Source organism: Periplaneta americana, chromosome 8, assembly GCF_040183065.1.
Source record: "Periplaneta americana isolate PAMFEO1 chromosome 8, P.americana_PAMFEO1_priV1, whole genome shotgun sequence".
In the NCBI taxonomy this organism is placed as follows: Eukaryota; Metazoa; Arthropoda; class Insecta; order Blattodea; family Blattidae; genus Periplaneta; species Periplaneta americana.
In genome coordinates, this window is record NC_091124.1 from 44494746 (window position 1) to 44514304 (window position 19559).

The following is a 19559-nucleotide window of genomic DNA, read 5'->3' on the forward strand; positions in this document are numbered from 1 at the left end:
CTTTCTATGTCCTTCATATCCCTTCACTTTCACTTAACCATTCTTCTAATTTATTCACTTATCCTACTTCCCTTCTCTTATTCTCAGTTCACATTCCTACCTCCAACTTCATTCCCTACTTTCTCTTCACTAACTTGATACTTTCTTAATTAAATACTTAGAAGGTCGAAATACAACAGTGTTCATAAGTTAAGATTTAAAATAATGGAGATAATTATTACAGTTGTCTGAACACTATTTATTGATAAAATAATAAAATAAATAAAATTGGTTAGAAACCATACATGTTTCGGGGGCTGTGCTCCCCCATCATCAGTGGTTGTACCACGACTACGGTGTAGATGTTCTACCGTGTGTTGTATCTTAAAGAGTCCTCTCTATAGAAATCAGAAATCCATTGTGGATGAAGAACATTTGCTACAATGCCCAGCAATAAGGAAAACAGATGCTGATCATCATCACAGCTCGCTAAATACTATTGGGATGCCCACAGGAAAGTGGAAGAAATCCAAGATGCTTAGCAGTGGTCAACAACAACAACAACAACAACATATTTGCTGTCTTATCACAGAAATAATGAATTCTTTTTTACAGGTGCAGGGACACTTCAGAAGTGGAATTTTTTATTCTGTCACGTATTTTAGGTCGTAATGGACCATATCTGGAGGCATTTGAAACAAATTTAACAAGCATATTGCATTTCAGATCACCCGAGATATGCAGAATTCAGTGCTGCTCTGGTAGGCATTAGCGAGAGTTTCCCTTCAGAGCTGGTGAATCGACTGTTAGCAGAGGTGCAGGAGGAAGTGGAGTGTTTCATTCTGCGCATGGCGGCAATCTTTCCAGGGCGCAAGGAACAACTCATTTTTGTCATTAATAATTATGACATGGCGCTAGGAGTTCTAATGGTAAGCCAGCTAATAACTGTATATAATTGTACATCTTTAATGGTTGAGTGATTATTATGATTATTATCATTCTTCAATTACTGTATTGGCCCGAATCTAGTATGACTTAGAATATAATATGACCTACACTTCGAAAATGGCTTCATATATTTTATACTGATGGCTCTTTGCTGAATGGTCATGATGGTGCAGGAGTGGGAGATGTGTGTAACCTTTTTTTCATTTTACAAAGCTGTTGGAAAGGGTACCACAAACTTTGATGAGGAGATGGAAGTCATATACACTATTCTTAAAATAACTTAGTTCACAGAATCAAAAAATTCTCCAGAGCTGTTATTTTAACTGATTTCAAAACTGCTATCCAGGCAATAGTCAATAATGATTCATCTCAAACATCCAAAGCATACCAATGTAGTTTCATGATTAAAGAGTTCCATAATCTTAGTAAGGAAGTAATTCTACAAAGGATTCCCACTCACTATGGAATTGAAGGCAATGAATCAGCAGACCAACTTGCTAAGAAAGGATGTTTCCAACTACAATACTATATTACAACTGGTCGGGCAACAGGAACAGTAATAAACGGAAGTAAAATGGTTGTGGATTTATATGTGTATAGATCAAGAATTGGAAGGTTCAGCATAAAGAGAATTAAAGAAAAGAGAAGATGGGAGAGTGAGGAGGAGAAGAAAGAATTAAAATGGGCGATTAGAGCAGTTATAGTGATAATATTAATAATGGAAGGAATTGAAGTGAAACAACTGACCAGAATAAACCATGGAGAAAAACAAAACGTGAGGCAGATAGAAGGAGATACTGCTGACGAGGATTATGGAAACATCTGGAAGTGTCTGTGGCCAGCATAGACAAGACTAACAGAAGAAATAAAAGAGAAGACCTGATAAGAACGAGCAAAGGAATAAAGCAATTACCAGTATTAGTGATTGTGAGGACAGAATAGATAGGACTTTTGAAAGGTTATTAAATGGCGAAATGGAGGACAGAATAGTAAGGAGGATGGAATTAGCGAGGAAGAAGAATGCTAAAAGTGAGTGTAAGAAAGTCAGGGATGGCAAAAGTGTTAGAATAGGAATAGAGAAGAAAGTATTAGGCCTAATTTTAAGAAGAGTGTAAGATAGTATTAAGATAGTCATACAAACAGTGATTAAACGAGAATTAAAATGAAAGAACATCTGAAGAAATGATAAGTGAAGGAGAGAGAAATTGGAAATGTAATTAAGTAAATTAGATATTTGTGTTTCAGTATTGTGTGTTGGGAGTAGCATTAGGGGTCCTATAGAAGATAAATATGTAAATAAGTAGAGGCTAGAATAGTAGGGAAATACAGGGTCTTTGCTGAGCGAGTTCCCCGGCGCTATGCGGGAGATAACCAACACTCTCCGGGAAATTTCATGCGTGTTTGATGCTATAAGCACCTACCTTAATTTTCGAAGTGTTGTCCCTAGGTGCGAATACAAGCCTGACACCTTGAGAAGAAGTTGTTGGACACTTACTGTAGCTCCTCCCTCGTAATGGCATTAATTTCTCCACGAATATTCTCCTTCAGTGCATCGAGAGTGCGAGGGTTGTTCACATACACCCTGTCTTTTAACATGCCCCATAAGTAAAAATCACACGGATTTAAATCGGGTGAACGAGCAGGCCATAATCGTCGACTAATGACCCGTTCACCAATGATTTCAGCAATTGCGTTCATAGAATTGTTGGCGGTATGGCCCGTGGCGTTATCCTGCATGAAATGTCTGTGTAATTTCTCTTCTTCAACCAATTGCTCAAAGAATGGTGTCAGGATTAGTCGAACATATCGGTCTGAATTAATTGTTTCTTCGTAAAATATTGGTCCTAGAATTCTGTTCTCACTGACCGCACACCACACTCCGATTTTACTGTCATGTAGAGGAAGTTTATGAAAATCGTGCGGATTTTCTCGACTCCAATACCTATTGTTTTGACTATTTACACACCATCGTAACGTGAACCAAGCTTCATCTCTAAAAAATGTAAGTCCTGGATCGAGAGAACCGTCATGAACTGATTGTTGAAACCACCTGCAAAATTATGTTCTTGCTTGACTATCTGGAGGTTTTAAATTGTGCACATTCCTAATTTTATAAGGGTTTAACAGTTTGGTTGCAGTATGAGCTGCTGTTTTAGATATTCCACACTGAGCAGCAAGACATCTTAAATATTTTCTAGGGCTAGCCTCTAATCGAGCACCGATTTCGTCTAATTTCTCCTCTGCTAGAATACGGCGTTTTTTTTCAGGTTTCTTATTTAGTACAGATCCCGTCTCGCGAAATTTCTTAGCAATTTTATAAATTGTATGTTTACTTAGAGGATGAACTCCTGAAAACTGTCTTATAAATTTGTGACGACACCATCTACAAGATGAATATTTCACAAATGCATTATTTATAAATACCCTTTGTGGGACTGTAAACGCCATGTAACATCACATTCCTACCGGGAATCGAACCTGAATCCGCAGAAAACATATCAATTGAGCCACAGCAGGACAGTGTCGAATTATAAAGCACGCACACACGATATTTCACGTTACCCGAACTGTATTGAAGACACCAATTATAAATTTACACTGCACTGAAAAAGCACACACACACACACACGATATTTCACGTTAAGTGATCTGTAATGAAGAGACGGACTGACGCATATCGAAGCGAGTGAGTCACCACCTCAAGATGACCAATACTAGCCGTAAGGTACAGCAAGGTCACGCAGATAAGGCACGTTGTCTTTGCAGTATAACATTTTTAGTGTACACTCGGTAGTAAGTGATGAAAGTGTTGTAAAATAGAGAAAATGGAAATGTAGACATATAATTTAAGAGAAAATAGCTGGGAAAGAATGAGTATGAGCAGGTAGATTTGAGAATAGAGAATAAAAATAAAAGTATAGAAGAGGATACATGCAGTTCAGTTAAAGCAGAAGAATAGAAATTAATCAGAAAATACTTGGCAAATAAATATATTAACATAAAAGGGTGGTATATATTAAAGAGATGATGCATGAAAAAGCAGAAATGTAAAGATCCACCATAACTATGAATTGTAAAATTGACTGACAAATAAATATCAAATATTACAACCCAACCTTTTATTTCTGTAAAATCAAATATACATTCACTGTATAGGCAAAGGTTTATGGATACAATGAAGGAATCGTCTAAAGTTCGTGCATGGGACCAACTTTTACTCATCCCCAGTCTCATACCAGATAATACAAGTAATTCTGCTGTATCAGCTTTTCGTCTCCTGACTGGACATGATTGCCTAGCAAAACACCTGCATAAAATTATAAGATTGGCATTTTTTTAAGCTAATGACGAGTACTTGACGTATGTCAATTCACCCATATGAAGTCAGTTATGTAGATCAATTTACAGACACAGTCATTGTCCAGGGTGTGCCATAGGAGGCTGGTCTACGCTACACCCATGATGAGATGATTATGGAGATTTGTTGTGATGCCACAGGGGAACCGAAATTCCCGGAAAAAATTCCTGTGTTACCTGGTCCAGGGGCTTGCCCAGCACAAGTTATAAATTGGGGGTACACCAGGGATCGAACCCATCAACAGGATTATAAGTCCAGCGCTCTAGTCACTAGACCGGTGTGGTAGTTAGATTGGCATTGTTTCATCATCAAATTGTGTTCTGTGTAGAAGGGATGAAGCCATGGATAAAAATCATATCTTAACTGCACATCTCTTCCAAATACTTTTAATGTCTATGAAAAATATTGGACTGCAAGACAGTTTATGGCTTCATTGCTAAGATAGCTGAACATTGGATAACAATAATATTTCGAAAATGTTCTAGAATGGATAAAGCTGTGTTTGGGTTTCTAATTCCAGTCTTCAGCAACATCCTCTTCAGGTTATCACTCCCAGTCTTCTTCTTCTTCTTCTTCTTCTTCTTCTTCTTCTTCTTCTTCTTCTTCTCCTTCTCCTCCTCCTCCTCCTCCTCCTTCTCCTTCTCCTCCTTCTCCTTCTCCTTCTGTGACTAGTTCCTTTTTCAGCAGAGACGAAATTTCTTCACAGTGAAATCTCAGCACAGCACAGAAAATGAGAAGAGATGAAATGAACAATGGGGAAATAAGAAACATTTTGGGAATTGAAATATTGTAAGTAATTGAAAATAACCAAATTGGGTGGTTTGGACATGTTATGGGAATTTGGGTGATAAAATATTACTGAAGAAGACACTGGCTGAATTCAGTGACTGGAGACTTCTCGAAAGGTCTAGGACAAGATAAAAATATCAGATGAAATAAGATTGGAAAGAAGAGGAAGATCATGGATGGAAGTAATGATCGAGAAAACTGGAGGCTGATATTTCACACTTGACTCTTATTAATAAGGAACATGGGAATGGATACAGATGATGATGGTGAATAAATAACCTAAATAAATAATAAAATCCTTATTGCTGTTTATCCTAATATGTTTTGTGTTTTGAGACTCTCTCTGTTGTGTTGGCTTAATTTAATGTTAGTTCTGTGTAATTTAGTTTTAGGTATTTAAAAGTATGTTGAGTTACTTAATGTAAATTGCACGTTTTACAATTATGAAGCATTTAGTTGCCAGTTTTCACTGAATTTAGATGCCATGTTCTGAATTTGTAAATTAAGGAGTTGGATATAAGAATGATGTGAATGTAGTTCACGCTCATTTTACGTAAATTAATAAAATGAATTCTTATAGTAAGAAGTATAAATCCACTAAATTCAAATTGATATCGTGAAAAGTGAATATAACACACAAAAAACTGACAACACTGTCAGGACTTAAGGGTACTAGGACGTGAAATGTCATTTTTTGTTTTCATTGTTTTCGAATTCTTGAATAAATTCTCTATCCAAAAATATATATATTGTAGGGGTTTCTGGGTTTAAATGCCCTAAAATAGGGAATTTAAAAATGGCGTCGTAGTTGCACGCCCCTTTTTTAAATGCCCAATTCAACTTATTAAATATGTTATGATTTCTGGGCTATTTATTGGAATATTTTGACCGGGTAAATTTCTTTGCTGTTGTTGGTGCTTCTGGATACTCTGAAACTGCAAAGAGCATAACACAGCCCAGTGGAAAGCATTCCTGTTTTGTTTTGAGTAACCTCGTGTAAATTTTGTTGCAAAAAGAATCTTTGTGGTGTTATTTGCATCAGTTTTATTCAGCATTATTAGTGTGTGTGTGTGTGTGTGTGTGTGTGTGTGCGTGTGCGCGCGCGCGCGCGCGCGCGCGTGCGTGTTAAAAATGGGCAGATTAAAGAAGTTTGGCAAAAGAAAATCAGTGTTTAATGGTAATGTAAGTAAAAGAAAACATAATATAAGTGAACATAACCTGTCAGAGCCTAGCTGCAGTAGAGAAGTGCATTCAGCTTCTGCAAGAAAATTGTCTCACATAAAACCAGAGTGTGATGACAACTTTTATTTTAGTGATGAGGGATATTCAAAGGGTTTTATCATTGTGGACATTCAATTATTATCTAATTTGGTGAAGAAAACTGTACAGTGTAAGTATTGTAGTGGCGTCGACTGTGTTGAACTTACAGAAAATAAAAATAGTAGGCGAGGGCTTGCAACTAAACTGTCTGTTGTTTGTAATAAGTGTAAAGAGTCTGCTTCAAGTATGACATCCAATAAGGTAGGGAAAACAAAATGTTATGAAGTAAATTTAAGATTTGTATATGGAATGAGAAGTATTGGCAGAGGCAGGAAGCCAGCACAAACTCTGTGTGGTATAATGGATCTCCCACCACCAACTGCCAAATTTAATTTCTGCACTTCCCAACTGTTGAAATGTCTGGAAGAAGTAGCAAAAAAATCTATGACAAATGCTATAGAAGAAGCAGTGGCTCTAAATGAAAACAGTAGGGACATAACTGCTGCTTTCGATGGGTCCTGGCAGAAGCGAGGCCACACTTCCCTCAATGGTGTCATCACTGCAACTTCACTAGGCAATGGGAAAGTAATTGATGTCGAATGTTTGACAAAATTCTGCCATAATTGTAAATCAGACCAGCCTGGACATGTTTGCATGAAAAATTATGATGGCTTCAGTGGTGGGATGGAGAGCGATGGAGTAGTAAAAATTTTTCAGAGGTCTGAGAATTTATATCAGGTCAGGTATGTGAATTACTTAGGAGATGGGGACTCAAAGGGATATAAGAAAGTTGAAGAATTAAATGTTTATGGGAATGTGGAAGTAAGTAAGCTGGAGTGCTGTGGACATGTGCAAAAGAGAATGGGAACAAGACTAAGAAAATTATGTAAAGACATGAAAGGTAAAAAATGTTCTGATGGTAAACCGCTAACAGATAGTGCAATAGATCAGTTGCAAACCTATTATGGATGGCCATAAGGAGGAATGCTGGAAAAGATGTAGAAAAAATGAGAAGAGCAGTGTGGGCAATATACTTCCACAAGTATAGCACAGATGAGGAGCCATATCACACGTTATGTCCTCCAGGTACAGATTAAGACTGCTGGTGTGGGTACAATAAAGCTTCAGTCACTGGAAATAAGTATTCCCATCAGCATTCACTGCCTCCAGCTGTGATGGATGAAATAAAACCCATCTTTAGGGACCTCAGCAACCAGGAGCTATTGAAAAAATGCTTACATGGGAATACACAAAACCCTAATGAAAGCTTTAATCATTGTATATGGGAGCGCATCCCAAAAACAGTTTTTGTTGGTTTAAAAACCTTAAAACTGAGTGTATTAGATGCAGTCATCTGTTTTAATGATGGTTCTGTAAGTAGACTAAATGTGTTGGAGAGTTTGGGCATTGAAGTGGGCTCAAATACAAAAACTGCACTTTACACCATTGACAAGAAGCGCTTCGAAGACGGTGAAAAGTTTGCTTTGCAAATGACTAAAGAGGCCAGAACAAGAAAGAGGAATGCCAAAAGGAGGAGAGAGGACCAAGAAACACAGGAGCAGGATGAGTATGGGGCTGGAATGTTCTAGATTGGTGAGTGAAGTACAAAATACACGTTTTCAGTTTTTTGCATTTTCCCATAACCTTGATTTTTCAAAACTTAGGTACACTTATCTCATAAACTAATGAAGATAGAGTCATGAAATTTTTGTGGCAAGTACATATTAATTAACTCTTTAAAATGAATGGAGTGGTTTTCTTTTAAACTTCATCATTGAATTTTTAAAAATTCAAATCTAAGGAAAATTTTGGAAAAAAATTATGTTAATAATTTTTTTTTTTAATTTTTTACACATGTGATGTTTAGTCAAGAAAGTAGTGCATTCATTTTGTCATTTGATATGTTCTTATTGTACCACAAAAAAATTAGAGAGGTCTGACTAAAATTCTATGAGATATGTGTACCTAACTGATGAACCATGCATAAGAATTTATTTTCTAATTACCTTATTTGGGGACACCCTATAAATATTCTATTGGAGATAAGTGATTTAATTTTTCATGAAAAGATAATATAAATATTGTTTAATGCATGGTATAAATTTCATAAACCTGTGACATATGAATGCTTCAGTAGAGCCTATATGTTATTTGCTAGTTCAGGAGCTAAAATAGGCACTCGTCATGTCCCAGTACCCTTAAGTGATGCTTTCATAATAATGTATACTTCAGAAAATCGTTGTTGGGTGTTAGTTTATTTTGCGTTTATTCAAAGTGTCCTTGTTTGTTAATTTATGTTAATAAAGTAAAATATATCTCTGATTGAGGTTCTGGCTGATATGTACTCGTATTATCAGACAGCATATCTCATTTGACGATATGTGTCTGAGGAAGAACAAATTGTTTGTATATACCTGAAGGGAACTGGCCAACCTGCCCCTTATCTCCTGGCCTAATTGCCTAATGAGTGATGTTTTAAGTAGTGCTGTTGATCGATCAGAATATTTAATCGATTAACTATTTGAATTTAATCGATTAATCGAGTTTTGATCGATTTTAAAAATGTTTTAATATATTGTAATATACAATTGAGTGGCTCAGTGCCAGACTTGCCTAACCCACAAAATTTTGAAATCTCTGTCTTCTTCACCAAGTGACTGTAAATTGTCATTTATACATGTGCCAAAGTTGTTTATCCCTTATAAAATCCTTGATTAGTGCTGTCATCTATTGAAAGATTAGGCAGTTATGTCTAATAATCAAGTGATGTGGGACAACTTGCGTCTAGAGCCTAACCTATCAAAAGCTTCCACTTGAGTAAGTAGTTAGAATTTCATTCGCCAGGTGACAGTGATGTTACAGTTTTCATATTAATAGAATCTTTTGATGCTAGTTGGCAGCAACACTAAAGCCGAAAAATAGAGATGTGTATTGTTTTATTAAGTCTTGCAGCTTTACACTCTATTCAGTAAATATGTTAAAGGTTAAAAAATAATTGGCAAAAAATATTAATTTACAAGCTGTCTGACAGGGAATGTGTTTATTGTAGACCTAATAATCAAAACCAAGTAATTGCAAACAGAAAGAAAAACCATAATTCTGATGACAAAATGTAGGCCTATTCTGATTTCCTGAAATATAATGATTTAACATAATATACCATTTTATGAGGTCAAACATTGGTCTGAAAATGTCGATTTCTCAACATATTCTCAAATACTTCAAAACAAAATCTCTAGCTCTGATAGAAATTAAAAATCAGAAGAATTCAATACAAGGCAGTAATATCAAGCCGAAAAGTTATGTTTTCAATAATGTACGATGCAATATAGTCTCATAGCAACACTTCATTGGAGAGGAACAATATTTCAAGATATCATCAGTGAAGAAACAATACCGTGTAACTGACTTTTTGACGATTTTTTGTTTTTTTGGTGCGTTGGCATCCCTGACACTGCGAGCACCATTTGATAGCGCGGGAAAGTGTAATTTCACCATGTAAATGTGAGAAAAAGGTGTTGAAACAATACCGCATATCTGAATTCCTGAAAATATTACTGAAATTCCGCGTAACTACACTACATGCAATACCGCCTAACTGCATTCAGGGTACATTTGTTGGAAATACCGCGTAACTGAATAAGAAAAATTTCAACACGGAAGAATAAAATAATGCTGTAGGCTATTTTATGGACATAGTGTGCGAGCTGTGTACCTCCAATTAGATATCTTCTTACAGTAATGCGTACGGCGGAAAATAGTTTAATATAACCAAACTGATTTAAAGGAGTTTTACATTTCTTTCAGTAACAAATTGAAATGTAATACATGCTCATTTAATATGGATGAGTTGATATGGGTCATCGAAGGAAAAGACTGAATTTAATATTTCTCAACAATGCTACGGAAACACGCATGTCAATCTGTGTGCTGCAAAGCATCGTTTTTCCCGACAATTCGAGCTGAATGCACTTATCTGACACATCAATACTTCTGTACCTATTAGTTACTGAGTTTCGTTGTAATAAGTGTACACAATATTCTGTGAAAACTGCAAGAAAGGGAGAGCCTACGTTGGGTATAAAAGGCTGAAAACTGGAAAAGTAACGCATGACACACACAGGGACGCAAGGAAACTAGGGGCATCATGTAATTCCAAAATGTGTCAAAAATCAAAATTCAGACAATGCAATGTAATTGGGAATGCTGAAAGACAAGAGATTTTTTATGTATCTTGGAATAAAATGACCTGGGATCAGAGAAAACAATACGTGAACGATCTTGTGGATGTAATCCCGACAAAACATCCTGGAAAGAGTACTAGTGAGTCAAGAAGAAAAGGTACTTTGTTGTATCATTTCCATGTGGGCAATGAAAAGTTTCAAGTGTGCAAGAAACTGTTCTTGAATACTCTTGCAGTAAAAGATTGGAGTATCAGGTATTGGTTAGAAAATTCAAAGCATGGGATGTCCTCTTCTTCTACTGTTTTCCACACTCATGCCAAAAAGGACAAAAAGGAAGAAGGTACACAATTTCTGTGGACATTTTTTGATAGTCTCCCTAAACTATCTTCCCATTATTGTCGACAGTCATCAAGCAAACTTTATTTAGAGCCTACAGTTCATTCCAAAATTCAGTACATGATTTGTATAAACAGAGATGTGCACATGAAAATACTGACCCTCTGAGCAGAGATATTTCAACCTGCTTTTCCAGGAAAGTAACATCAGCATTTATAGCCCGAAGAAAGATCAATGTGACATCTGTTGTAGTTACAAAACCGGGGAAAAAAAGTGAAGCTGTATGTCTGCAACATGATGGAAAGAAGAAGGAACCTCGAAAAGAAAAAGAAAAGGATAAAGAGGATGCTGAAATGGAACTGGGCAATGTATTCACCATGGATCTCCAGGCAGTCAAAATAGTTCCATACATGCAGGCAAGTCCTATGTATTATAAGACTAAGTTGTGTGCATAACTTTACAATTTACAACTTGAAAAATCATGATGTCGTATGTTACTGGTTCGACGAAACGCAGGCAGAACTGGTGGCATTGGTTTTCGCCTGTTGTGTCATAGATGCATTGACTGACTGCATAAAAGAAAGTCCTCTGCCAGTAATTTTGTACTCTGATGGATGTACATACCAAAATAGAAATGCTGTCATGTTTAATGCCCTCCTTGGTCTAGAAATTTCTGTGTTGATTACCCAAAAATATCTAGAGAAGGGTCGCACTCAGATGGAGTGTGACTCAGTTCACAGTGCAATTGAATGCAAGTTAAAATGTTTCAATAACAAGAGAAGCAAGAAAGAAACCCACACCTTACTATGTTAAGCATTTAGATTATTCTTTCTTCAGAAATTATGCTGACAAAATATTTTGGATTTATTATTCAATTCGCCCAGGAAGAGGAACTAATGAACCCACTGTAACTGATCTGAGGGCAATACAATATCGTCCTGATGGTATTTTTTTTTTTTCTCCAAGTTTCGTTTCACTTTAGACTGGCAAGTAATGCCAAGGCGTCCCAGAAAACAAAGTACATAAGTAACTAAAAGAAATTATATTCTCAACCACTGAGAATAAAAAAAGTCAGTGAAATCACTTGCAGCAACTAAAAAGTGTTTTGCCAACGTACTGTCATGCATTCTATGATAACATTGGTTATGTATAATTTTGTTTGTAAGCAAGGTGTATTTCCTTATGTCATAAATGACAATCTTAAAAGCAACACTATAATTCATTAACACGTCTCACAAAATAATTAACATAATTATAATTACATCATATTGATCTTTTTCAAGGCGATTGTTTTCAGGAAACCTTTCCAAATATTGTTTAACAATTACAATATTTTTCTGTAAAAAACTCAAGTAATATCAAAAATAAAATTAAGAGTACCAAAACATTGCTTATTTCTTTTAATTATAACACTTCTTCACTTTAAAAATGTTCTATCATTGAAAATTAAGTGAAAACTAATTTAGTGCAATACCACGTAACTGACATAAATCTTCACAGCTAGCCTTCTAATACCACGTAACTAACATTAATAACTTAAAATTGGAATATAATTTCATTTTCGGATACCGTACACATTTCTAGCATTATTTACTAATGCCATGCTGAATTTCAGATTGCGGAAGTGATTAGTTTTTTTAAATTACGTTTTTTGTTTGCCCTGTAAAATTTGCATTTTGTTACTTACGCGGTATTGTTTCTTCACCGACGATATAATTCTCATAAATTAGATTCCACTTGTGTAGATCCCATTATGTAAAATTTATTCTACAACAATTTGATGAATTCTGGAAAAAAATACAACAATTAAAGGATATAATTAGCCACCTACCCATTATCTCCTGGCTTAGTTGCTTCATAGGTGGTTCGTTGTCTGTATCACTTGTGACCTGTCTTCGGACAGTTAACTAAACAACAACAAAACAAGGGATATAATTATGCATTTATTGTATACAATAAATTATATTGTTTGAATGTAAATTAAACATCCTTCAAGAGCTTACTTGTATATTTTTGTGAATGTAAACACATCCCTTCATAATGATCTGATTTATGTGATGAAGAGGATTGAGAAAATGCATTAAATTTAATTGGAATTGGGTTGTAACAAAGGGCTGCCATATTCCGCGGACAGTCCATGGCTTTATAGTGTAAGGAGAAGTCTGGGCCGAAAAGACGGATGTCCACGATTTTGAATGAAGTTGGACAGAAATCTGAAAAAATGCAGTAATTTGTAAGATAGTGTTCAAATGATACTCAAATGGATGCAAGATAATACATCTTACGAACTCAGTAAGAGCCTTCTGTCTGACTAGGTGATAAAATTTAATTTTTTCCTACTGCACAACAAAGAGGAAATTTAAAAAAAAATTGGTTTCACACGAAATCTTGGTAAATTTTTGTCGCAGTTGTATTTCCGTGGTGCAGTACTTAGAACTGCTGCAAATTGTAGAATTGTTATTTCTCTCTACGTGGATATAATGCCAACGTTCAAAGATCATTTTCTTTGATGAATGGTCAGTGGATACAGGAAAGAAACAAATTATCACTTAAGTTAGTAAACACATCTGCAGATAGAGTATAATATGGTAAATGTAAATTGCAGTTAGTTTCACAAACTCATCCACAAACGAATAAAGTTCCTTTCTTCTCTTCACAGTTCTGAGAGGTTCTGTGATGGTGATATACAGACATGAATGGTGTGGTGCTAAAATAAATGGTAATAATGTAAATTGCATGCCAAATAATGTGCTAGATAAGGTAAAGTGTATTACTAAAGTGGCCAGGCTCATCCACATTAAGTAAACAAGTGATATTAAAGTATTCGTGTCTATGAAAAATAGATGATATATACAAGTTTCTTATAAATTCGTACGTTTTTTCCTGTCGATCAAATTGACTTGTGAATCATGTACTGGTTTCTTTGTTTCTTCATTATGGCAACCCTAGTTGTAACAAGTTTCTATTGTTATTAGAATTATGACATTCGCAATGAGAAATAAGATCAATTAGTATTATTTTCATTTAAAACGCCCCTGTATTCGACTGCATGATATTGAGTGCAACTTCCCTATGAGCTTGAAATTTCCAGGATAGTAATTTATCGTAATATTAAAATTAAATACCAGTCCTAGAGAAAACGTGTGATTTCAGTAAACGCATAATTATATCCCTTGTTTTTACATCTTGATCCCTTTTTTTTATTGTTGTTTAGTCAACTGTCCGAAGACAGGTCACATGTGATATCAAGGCACCACCTATAAAGCAACTAAGCCAGGACATAATGGGTAGGGTGGCTAATTATATCCTTTAATTCTTGTATTTTTTGTTTTAGAAAGTTGTTCATTAGCTTATTTCCAGAATTCTTCAAATTGTTGAAGGATACATTTTACATAATGGGATCCAACTTTTACACAAGTAGAATCTAATTATGAGATTTATATCTTGAAATATTGTTCCTCTCCAATAAAGTGTTGCTATGAGACTGTATTGCATTGTACAATATTATTGGAAACATAACTTTTCGGCTTGATATTACTGCCTTGTGTTGAATTCTTATGATTTTAAATTTCTATCAGAGCTAGATGAGATTTTGTTTTGAAGTATTTGAGAATATGTTGAGAAATCGACATTTTCAGACCAATGTTTGACCTCATAAAATGGTATATTACGAGGGGGATCCAGGAAATAACGACCGTTCGCGCATACCCGCCGCGCAACTGGCTTCCTTAACATGTGTTCTCATAATGTTGTGAGTACTGGTTGCAACAAGTCGCCATTGTGCATTTTGTGTTACTTCAAAATGAACGACGTGATTGATAATCCCGCTGACTGTGAGGTTAGGAGTGTAATTCGATTTTTGAATGCCCGACATTTGAAACCTGCAGAAATTTACCGGCAATTGAAAGAAGTGTATGGTGATACTGTAATGAATGAAAGAAATGTGAGAAAATGGTGCGCAATGTTCAACAATGGGCGAACAAATGTCCACGATGAAACTCGACCCGGACGTCCATCACAGAAGACCTGAAGACTAAAGTGAAGGACAGAATCTTGCAAGACAGGCGTACATCACTCGACGAATTGCATATTGCCTTTCCTGACATTTCTCGTTCTTTGCTTGGTGAAATTGTGTCGCAACATCTTGGCTACCACAAAATCTGTGCACGATGGGTTCCACGGCAACTGAGTGACCAACACAAAACTCAGAGAATTGCCTCAGCATTGACATTCTTGATGCGATATCACACAGATGGAGACGCCTTTCTTGATCAAATTGTGACTGGTGATGAGACCTGGGTGTCTCACAACACCCCGAGACCAAGTGCCAATCACGTCAGTGGCATCATCCCTCATCACCCAAGAAACCGAGAAAATTCAAACAGACTCTCTCAACACAAAAAGTGCCAATCACGTCAGTGGCATAATCCCTCATCACCCAAGAAACCGAGAAAATTCAAACAGACTCTCTCAACACAAAAAGTCATGGCTACTGTCTTTTGGGATCGCAAAGGTGTTCTTTTGCTGGATTTCATGCCAAAAGGCACTACGATCAATGCAAATCGTTATTGTGAGACTTTACGAAAACTACGGCGAGCCATCCAAAACAAGAGGCGAGGAATGCTTTCGAGAGAAGTTGTGCTTCTTCACGACAACACCCGCACACTACTGCTTCAACTCGAGAATTGCTGGATCAATTCGGTTGGGAAATCTTTGATCATCCGCCCTATAGTCCAGACCTTGCTCCTAGCAATTTTCACCTTTTCACTAAGCTGAAAGACTTTCTGGGTGGTACGCGTTTTGGAAGTGATGAAGAGTTGAAGAAGACAGTGAACACCTGGCTTAATGAACTGGCGGCAGAGGAGTATAACACGGGAATTCTAAAGCTAGTGAACAGATACGACAAATGTTTAAATGTAGGTGGTGATTATGTAGAGAAGTAAAGGAAGCTTCAGTTATGTAACAGACTTTGTTTTTTAAAATAATTTTTTTTTTTTAATTATTACAACAAAACGGTCGTTATTTCCTGGATCCCCCTCGTATGTTAAATCATTATATTTCAGGAAATCAGAATAGGCCTACATTTTGTCATCAGAATTGTGGTTTTTCTTTCTGTTTGCAATTACTTGGTTTTGATTAGTAGACCTACAATAATCATATTCCCTGTCAGACAGCTTGTAAATTAATATTTTTTGCCAATTATTTTTTAACCTTTAACATATTTACTGAATAGAGTAGGGAATAGAGTGTAAAGCAGCAAGACTTAATAATACACATCTCTATTTTTCGGCTTTAATGTTGCTGCCATCTAGCGTCAAAAGATTCTATTAATACGAAAACTGTAACACCACTGCCACCTGGCGAATGAAATTCTAACTATTTACTCAAGTGGAAGCTTTTGATAGGTTGGGCTCTAGACGCAAGTTGTGCGACATAGTTGCCTAAGCAACAAACAAACAAACCTGGCATATGAAGAGTCAGACCTGGAGTCCATTCACAACATGTTTGAAGATAACAGTGATGCTGACAAAGATTATCAACCCAATTATGGTGATCTGACTTCATCAGGTAAGTTATTTTTGTAATAAGTATATTTTAATGGATGATTTCTTATTTTTAATTGTATTTTTTGCAAAGTTTATATAATGTGACACTTAGGCAAGTTTGTCTCTTACATTTTTTCAAAACCCATAAGAAATGCAGAGGGTTAGGCACTATTTTTGATGGATATTTTCGTTTATATTTTCAATTAATATTTTATAATATAAGCAAGTTTAGCTCTATTTGCATGCATATGAAACATAGGCTAATTAAAGGTAGTATTTTACGAAATCAAATTATTAAAATGCCTTGATGAGGTTGGTTAGGCAAGCTTAGTGCTAAGCACGAATAATTGTTGTTGTTTGGCTAAAATTTACAGCTTAGGTCACCACATGTACCATTTTATTTTGTCATTTTTGATGACTATGGAGTTCGGAATGGCATGCCTTCTCAATCACATCAACAATTTTCTCCCACAGACAACCAAAGTTCTTACAATCTGTAGTGACAGCTGTGGAGGGCAGAATCGTAATATTAAAACAGCTCTCTTCTTATCTTGTGCATTGCAAAACCATCCAACCCTTGAAGTGCTCAATCAAAAATTTTTCATTCCTGGCCACAGTTTTGATATCTGTGACATTGATTTTGGAGTCATCGAGAGGTCTAAATGCTATCACGAAGAAGTATATGTTCCTGAAAAGTGGGAAAGAGTAATAGCTGATGTGAAGAAAAGAAATCCAAAATTTCAGGTCCATCGTATGACTAGCGAACTATTCTATAGTTGAGATACTTTAGAAAATGAAATAACAAACAGAAAGATATCAGAAAATAAACAAAAAGTGGAATGGCTCAAGATTCGTTGGTTACAGTTTCGGAAAGATGAACTCAAGAAACTTTTCTACAAAATATACAGTGTGTCTGACTGCATAGATTTTGATGTGGTCGATATAGCACGGAAAGGGATCTGAGGGCGCCCATCGCAAAACTTTTCTCAGAAATTGAACCTCCAGTATCCCAGAGGTTGGTCAATCACGAAAGAGAAGAAGAAAGATTTAATGTCACTACTCAAATATATCCCTCCAATTTACCACCATTATTACCGAAATCTGAAAGTAGAAGGAGAAGGTTTCAACAATCCAGACATGGAAGCAACTGACGGGGATAATGAATAGAGTTCCATATTTTTCTTTGTGTTCCAAAGATTTATAGTTCGTAACTTTGTTATTTAGTCCAATAAATCGGTCATCATATCACTGACCTGCAATGATTTTAATGTCTTATACTTTTGAACCTAACTTGCATATCCCACTTATTTGGGTTTCAATTTTTTTTTACGAGGGCCAAACTTGCCTAACATTGCCTATGGGCCATTCCATGGTTACGTGTGTGACATTTTAACAGCAGATTTCACTTACAAAAGACACTGTAGATTAAATGTTTTAAGAGTTAACATTTTTATTTTTATATATTATATTAACCATCACAGTTATGAAGTTTTGAGTTGGTTAAGAAGAATACACTTAACAAAAATAAAATGTCAATCTTTGTTGCGTGTGTGACAAAATGATACAACTCCTGCACACGCAAGTGAAGATTTTATTACAATTCTGTTCTCTTGGATTATGAATATGATTGTAACTTGTTGGTGACATAAATAAAATGTATACTTTTGAGATGATATAATAGAAGTTGCTGAGGAACATTAACATTCAACATAAATTCTAATTTGAAAATGTTGCATGTGTGACACTTGAAGACATGTTAAGTTTACATATTTTTATCAGCAGGAATGTGACATAGATATTTTTTATTTACAAACTAACCAAAATAATACCACTGCTATTGAAATTAATTAAAGAAAAACACATACAAATTAAAAAAAATTTACAAACATTCATGTAGGCTAAACGCAAGCATAGTCACCTAAAGGCAAATTGACTCCTGTTATTAAGCAAATGGTATGAGGTTTCACTTTCTTCAGGATAACTGACAAGTCCTCACAAAATTTGTCCTCATTTACTGACAACACCCAACACTTCCTCATACTCCATCACAATAGCAAAGAAGACATCTTGTTTCCTGTTAGACTTTCCTGTTGCAGTTAAAGATACAAGTACCATACAAAGTCCCCTGGCTCAAGTTTGGTATTGTCCTTGTTGTTGCATGAAGATCTAGACTTCTCTTCTTCTTCTTCTCCTCCTCCTCCTCCTCCTCCTCCTCCTCCTCCTCCTCCTCCTCCTCCTCCTCCTCCTCCTTCTTCTTCTTCTTCTTCTTCTTCTTCTTCTTCTTCTTCTTCTTCTTCTTCTTCTTCTTCTTCAAGATGTAATAATTGGACTGTTGTTAATTCTTCTTGTTGAGAGCTTACAGAAACCTTCATAAAATCTTCTTTAATAGGAGATACAAAGCAAACTTTATGCAGGCTTGGAATTGGCTGTACATTTTTCCAATGATTATCCAGGAATGATGATAATGAATTCACTTCTTCTCCAGATGTAAATAGTGTTGTTACACCTTTTACACTCTGTTCGGTACATTCATAGAATTCGTAAGGTGAATTTATAATCACTTGGCGTGATTTCAGCATTTTCTAAACATTCTTTTCAAAGTTCTCTCAACATCATCAACTGCTCCTTTGCCATGGGACGTGGCAAAAAATTTCCAGTCTTCAGAAATATTGAAGTCAGACTGAAAATGTGTGAGGTTCAACACTGTGATGCAATTCTTGAACTGTGCAGCACAGCCATAAGAGAATATCTTCACATGTTGAATATTCGGAACTTGTTTCAGTTTCAAGTCTTAGAGAACGGTTTTAAGGAATATTTGCTGTGTGACAAGTCATCACTTATAATGACATAATTATAGTTCTTCCCGCATTTCAACCAAACAGCAGCAGTGAAAATGGTGGTTTGTCACTGACTCCAGTCAGCACTTTGAATTTCATCTTGGCTCAAAGATATGTAGTTTTCTGCAAAATCAATTTGGATGACTGCATCATGAATTAGAAATTTTTTCTTCACCTCTTCAAAGTGTTTGGACTGTTTTCTTTTCACGTAACTATGGAGCTTGAATGCCGTTCAACTGGATTTGTTTCTTGACATATTCAGATCAGTCCCAGTTTCCAGGACAATTTGAGGATGTCCTTCCACATCTCTACACTGAGGCCA

The 19559-nt window shown here is 35.8% G+C and overlaps 1 pseudogene; it reads left to right on the forward strand.

The window, feature by feature from the left end:
* The window catches only part of LOC138704699 (vacuolar protein sorting-associated protein 52 homolog), a 68859-nt pseudogene that overhangs the window by 30910 nt on the left and 18390 nt on the right, over window positions 1-19559 (forward strand).